We start from the raw sequence: 6,017 nt of genomic DNA on the forward strand, positions 1-6,017 counted from the left end.
AATGGCTCTGACCAGCCTCCGCTCGCTGGCGTGAAAGCAGAGGCAGCTACTGTGCGAACCTCCCCCGCAGGGCCCTCCCCCGCCCCCCCGAGCCCTGGCGCTGCCCGGGGCCTCGATCATTGGAGGATTAGCCGCCGGGTAGACCCGTGCGCCGGGCCGGGAGCATTCCAAAGGGCGGATTAATGAATGGGAATCTCAGCTCGCAGCTCTGCGATCACGCAGCTTTGTGTAACTCGCCCTCCCCGCCGCTCCTCGTCGCTGGGCGACGCCAGGGGCTGGGGTTTGGAGGGATGCGGGTGGGACCTGCGGGCCCCACCTGTCCGTGCTGGAGACAGGCTGGTTTGCTTCATAGCCTCTTAGGGCTGGAAGGAACCTCCAGCGGGTATCCGAGCCAGTCCCCTCACGCACGGCAGGGCCGGGCCTAACCTGCTCTGAAAAGTCTCCAGAGATGGAGATTCCACAACCTCCCCGGGCAATTTAGTCCAGTGTTTGACCACCCCGACAGTGAGGAACTTTTTCCTAATGTCCAACCTAAACCTCCCTTGCTGCAGTTTAAGCCCATTGCTTCTTGTCCTGTCCTCAGAGGTTAAGGACAATAGTTTCTCCCTCCTCTTTTTAACCACCTTAAAGGTACTTTAAAGCCGTTATCACGTCCCCTCTCTGGCTTCTCTTTTCTAAACAAGCGCAGTTCTTTCAGTCTGCTCTCCTAGCTCACGCTCTCTAGAGCTTTAATCGCTCTTGTTGCTCTTCTCTGGACCTTCTTCAATTTCTCCGCCTCTTTCCTAAATTGTGGTACCCAACACTGGACACTGCTTCCTGGGAGCCTTCCTACTGTTTTGGCCCATGGATAAGCCCTACGCCATGGCAGGGCGCCCCAGCCCCTCGCGGGGGTCCGACGCAGGGAGGGTACCAGTAAAAGTCCTGTCAGGGGCAGAGAGATGCAGGGCCGGTGGGAGGGGAGAACCTGTTAAAACGCTACACCCATTGTTCAGGTACCCTAGGGACACCTGCCAGAACATTCAGGGCAGCGGCCTCTCCTCTGCTGTGTGGACCTGCAACGGCCCTTGCGACCCGCAGCTTTGTCACCTCCCCCCCGGGCTTACTGGCCATCTCTCAGGGAAGGATGCAGCTACCCTGGGTGGTTCATTCCAGCCTGGCTCCCTCTGCCACCTGCAGGGACCTGGGTGAGCGTCAGTTGACGAGCTCAATGCAGATGCAATCACCCCATTTTACTGAAAGGGAAACAAAGCCACAGTGAGACAGCGCAGTGACTTGACCAAGGCCATGCAGCCAGGCAGCGGTACAGACAAGAATAGCGCCCAGGAATCCCGACGCCTGCCCCTGGGTTCCACTGCCGGTTGGTGACATTGCTTGCAGATACACCCTGCCCCGCCTTGAATAATCAATTCCATTCTCTTAATTCCCCCAGGTAAATCCAGTTCCACAGGAGCAGCTCTCAGCTGCAGTGCTGCGTAATGAGAAGGAAGACTCAGAATGGGCGCGGGCTGCGACACCTCCATGCCCCCTGCCCCGGCGTGCCCCCAAAGCTGCAGCATTCCCAGAGAATCCACCTTTTGCTGCAGCATTGGGTGCCGGAAGCTGAAGTCTCCTTTCTCTGCAATGCCAAGCAGCTCTGAAGCTAGAGTGACTGGTCTGGCTCCGCTTGGGCCAATGTCAGGCTGGCGCAGCCCAGCAGAGTGCCAGCCCTCCATTTCTAACCCCTCAGGGCTGTTGCCAGCGCCGTCGCCCTAGCGGGCGTCTAAGCAAACGAGGCAGCCAATGTTCTTATCTCACAGGCCCAAAGGCCAGAACAAGCTGCGTCCCCATTGCGTCAGCTTCTGCGAGGCTCTGCTGTGTTTAAATGCAGCATGCTGCAGCCCTGGCACATTCCTGCTCCTGGGGCAGCGTGAACCGTAGCAACTCAAGGGGCAGGGGGAACACCAGCCAGCACTCACCACAGCTGTCATTTTCAAAGGGAATCTAGGGGGTGTGGTGCGCTGAGCTGGTGCCCAGAGCCGGTCGCCCTCCTGCCATCCCCAGCTGGAGCCTTGCCACCCTGGGTTCTGTCCAGTGCCCTTTGGCGCTGAGTGGCGCTGGAATGTTTTCACACACACACAGAGAGAGAGAGAGGGGCGTTCTGCAGCTGCTATATAGTTACCGGTCCTGATCGTAGCTGGAGTTCGCAGCTCGCGGCCGCTGACTGGCCAGGAAAGTCGGGCAGGATGAAGAGCCGGCGCTCCGTGGGGAGCACCGATGCGCTTTGGTGTTACAAGCAGAATGTTACCCAGCCGTCTTCCCCTCTTACTCCTTCTTTTATAGGCTTCAAGTCAGATGTCAGCCTGTGGGTCCTGCTGGGCCAGGCTGCCGCAGTGTTCAGCCACGACTTTCACGGGACTTTGAGGTGGATCTTATTCTCACCTTCCGGGAGTTGTCTTCGCGCTTCAGCCACTGGTGCCTGAGCGTCAGGACGGGCTGGTGGTGTTCACACACTCCCCAGTCACACAGCTAATACAATCCATCCCCTATTCATACAATTTAGGTAGAGTTTTGGTTTCAACAGAGCTTTACAAGATGGAGGAGGGGATCAAAATGGATCCTCGGTTGCAATATGGAGCCTGGTTTTGTCCTTAATGGTCCAGATTACAACATTAATTATAAATATAAATTACGAATATAAATTGATAACATTCGACGAATCCTGTGTTCACAGTAAATCTTATTACTTATCATACAAAGAATTAATACAACATTACAAACAGCTTCATTTTTCCTAAATACAATATTACAATTTCCGTTTTTTTTAAACCTACTAATTAACCCTCCAACGGGGGGTGATGATTGCCTGGGGTCTGGTCACGCCTGACTCCCCAGCCTGGCTGGAGCGGTACAGATGTTTGCTGGTGCAGACCACAAAGCTGCCTCAATGACTGGACTTGAGCATCAACAAGGGAAAGACCAAGACAATGAGGATGAACCAGTCCAACGACGACACCATCGCACTGGGTGGGGATGACCTGGAAGCCATGGGGCAGTTCACTTCCTTGGGGAGTAGCGTGGGCAGAGAAGGAGGAACAGACCAGGATGTCAATGCTAGAATAGGGGAAGCAACAGCTGCATTCAAGACTCTTTGTCCCATACAGAGATCACAAATAATATCTGCAAAGATGTAACTGCAGCTCTTCAACACAAGTGCCCAGTGTGCGCTCTTGGATGGATGCAAGACCTCGCGTACCAAAAAGTCTTCATATCACAAGCTACAGACATTCGTAAGCAGACACCTGAGGTACAACACATTCGGTTCCAGGAATCCTCCCAGAGCCACTCATGAATCATGCAGTGAGGTCCCTGGCAAATCCCCTCAGCTCCTGGCTCTGCAGGGGCCTCTTTCTCAACTGGTTCCTCAGCAGCAAACAGCTACATGCCAGCCTCCATAAAACCCCAGTGCAGCGTCACCGAACCCCTCAGGAACTCCCTGCAGAAGACAAACAGTAAAACAAGTTTATTGACCACTGAAGTTAGATTTTTAAGTGACTATAAGTGCAAGGGGAAAGTCAGAGTTAGTTACCAAACAAAGAAAAATATAAGCACAGAATCTAAACCCTCAATTCCATCAGGCCAGGCAAGAACGAGATTAAAAATGATTTGGGGTTTGGACCGGGCACCATATGAAGAAAGATTAAAAGAACAGGGACTTTGCAACTTAAAAAAGAAGAGGCAAAGGGGGGATATGAGAGAGGTCTAGGAAATCACAACTGGGGTGGAAAAAGTGACTAAGAAAAAGTTATTTGCTTGCTCCAATAAGATCTAACAAAAAGTGATTTACTTGTTCTCATGAGAACTAGGAGTCTATCCCCGAAATGACTGGGCAGCGGGTTTAAAACTAACCAAAGGCAGTTCTTCTTCATGCAGAGCATGGCCGGCCTGTGGGACTCCTGGCCAGAGCAGGTTGTGAAGGCCAAGACTTTAACAGGCTTCAAAGAAGACCCAGATAAATTCGTGGCCGTGCGCGTGCCTGTGCGGCGCCAGGGGAGTGTGGACTTCCGGGAGGAGGGGCGTATGTGCGCATGCTGGCGTGGCGTTGGATGGCGTTGTGCCACGTAGGGAGGTTGGTGCCATGTAGGGAGGGCCAGGACACGACCAGACTGGCAGGAGCCAGTGGCAGAGGGGTTATGAATGTTCCTTCCAGCTGAGCCCCCTCCCAAGAGAGCTCGGCCCCTGCAGTCACCAGGCTGGGTAGGGGTGGTGTCCGGAGCATCACTCTGTCAGAAGCTGGAGATGGGTCACAGCAGGGTCCCTCGATGCTGCCCTGGTCTGTTCACTTCCTCTGGGGCACCTGGCGTTGGCTGCTGTCGGCAGACAGGAGACGGCAAGATGGACCCTTGGTGTGACACCGCCCCCCCCCCCGTGGCGGTCCTTAGCGTGTTATACTCTCCGTCCGTGCGTGGGAGAACAATCAGGCCAGGCATGGCTGGCGGTATTGCTGAGTCCCCAGGCCAGGTTGAGCAATTCCCCAGGTGTAGCCTCATGCAAGTGAGCCATTGAATGCACTTGCCTGGCTGGGTAACAGGTGGTGACGGCCGTTTAGCAGCCCCCTCCCCGCCCCCCATGTTGGGTGCTTCTCTTCTCATTGGAGAGCTGGTAGCTAGGCGCCTCCCCAGCCTACAGCGTATGTGAGTGACAGCCCGACAAGGTGTTCGCATGCTGGCCTGTGCCCCAACGATAAACCTGCATGAACAGGAACGGCCTGAGCAAGTCCCGAGAGGTCATTTTTCCGCTCTGCTCTGTGCTCATTAGGCCTCCATGGGAGTCCTGGGTCCAGCTCTGGGCCCCGCATGGCAAGAAAGATGTGGAGAAGGTCCAGAGAAGAGCAACACGAATGATGAAAGTTCTAGAGAACATGAGCGAGGAGGGAAGAGTGAAAGAACTGGGCTTGTTTAGAAAAGAGAAGCCAGAGAGGGGACATGATAGTGGCTTTCAAGTACCTTAAAGAGGGTTACAAGGAGGAGGGAGAAAAATTGTTCCCCTTGGCCTCTGAGGACGGGACAAGGAGCAATGGGCTTAAGCTGCAGTCAGGGAGGTTCAGGTTGGACGTGAGGAAAAACTTCCCAACTGTCAGGGTGGTCAAACACAGGAACATTTCTGGAGTTATCACTGGAGGTGTTTAGACAGACACCCATCCAGGGATGGGCTTGGTGGTGCCTGGTGGTGCCATGGGGGCAGGGGGCTGGATGCGATGCCCTCTCCAGGTCCCTTCCGGTTCTAGTGTTCTGTGGTTCTGACCCGCTGAGCGAGAACAGCCGCTTCCCACGGCTCCCGGAGACGCACTGTCACGGTTATAAGCAAAAGGGGGGCTATGGAAGTTATGGGGGGAGCTTCCCCAATCTAGTGAATATCAGACCAGTCCTATGCCAGCCGCCCACGCCTACCCGCCCCCAGGCTGCAGTGACCCCTGCTCTAGGAGGGGGTGGCCAGGTGGGGATGCAGGCGGCTACAGGCAGAGGGGGCAGGACAGCTGGGAGCCAGGGCAGGGGGGTATGGCAGGACCCCCAGAGGACACTGGACATGCCCGGTGCTTGTCCCAGAGTGTTGCGTAGCTTTGCCCCCACGTGCCATGGAACGTGCCCCTGCCCACCCTCCGCAGGCGTCACCAACTGCGCCAGCAACCCCTGTGCCAATGGTGGGACCTGCCTGGCCCAGCTGGAGCACATCGCCTGCTTGTGCCCCAGCCGCTGGGCGGGGAGTGAATGTTGGAGCCCCGGCGACGCCGGTAAGTACGGGCCCGGCCCGGCCTCGCATGCCTCTCAGTGCCAATGGCAGAGGGCTCATAAAGCTTCCTTCCAGCCATGCCCCCTCCCAGCAGCACCCGGCCCCTGCAGCCCCCACGCCCCAGGCCTGCCGCCCCATGGCCCCTGCACTGAGCCCCCTGCACCACAGCTCAGCCTGGGCAGGCCCACCCAGGAGGGTGCTGGCTGCAGGACCAGGCCCTGCCCAGTGCCCAGGGCTGCAGCGGGTGCCCC

The sequence above is a fragment of the Carettochelys insculpta genome, chromosome 14 (genome assembly GCF_033958435.1).
Source record: "Carettochelys insculpta isolate YL-2023 chromosome 14, ASM3395843v1, whole genome shotgun sequence".
Lineage (NCBI taxonomy): Eukaryota > Metazoa > Chordata > Testudines > Carettochelyidae > Carettochelys > Carettochelys insculpta.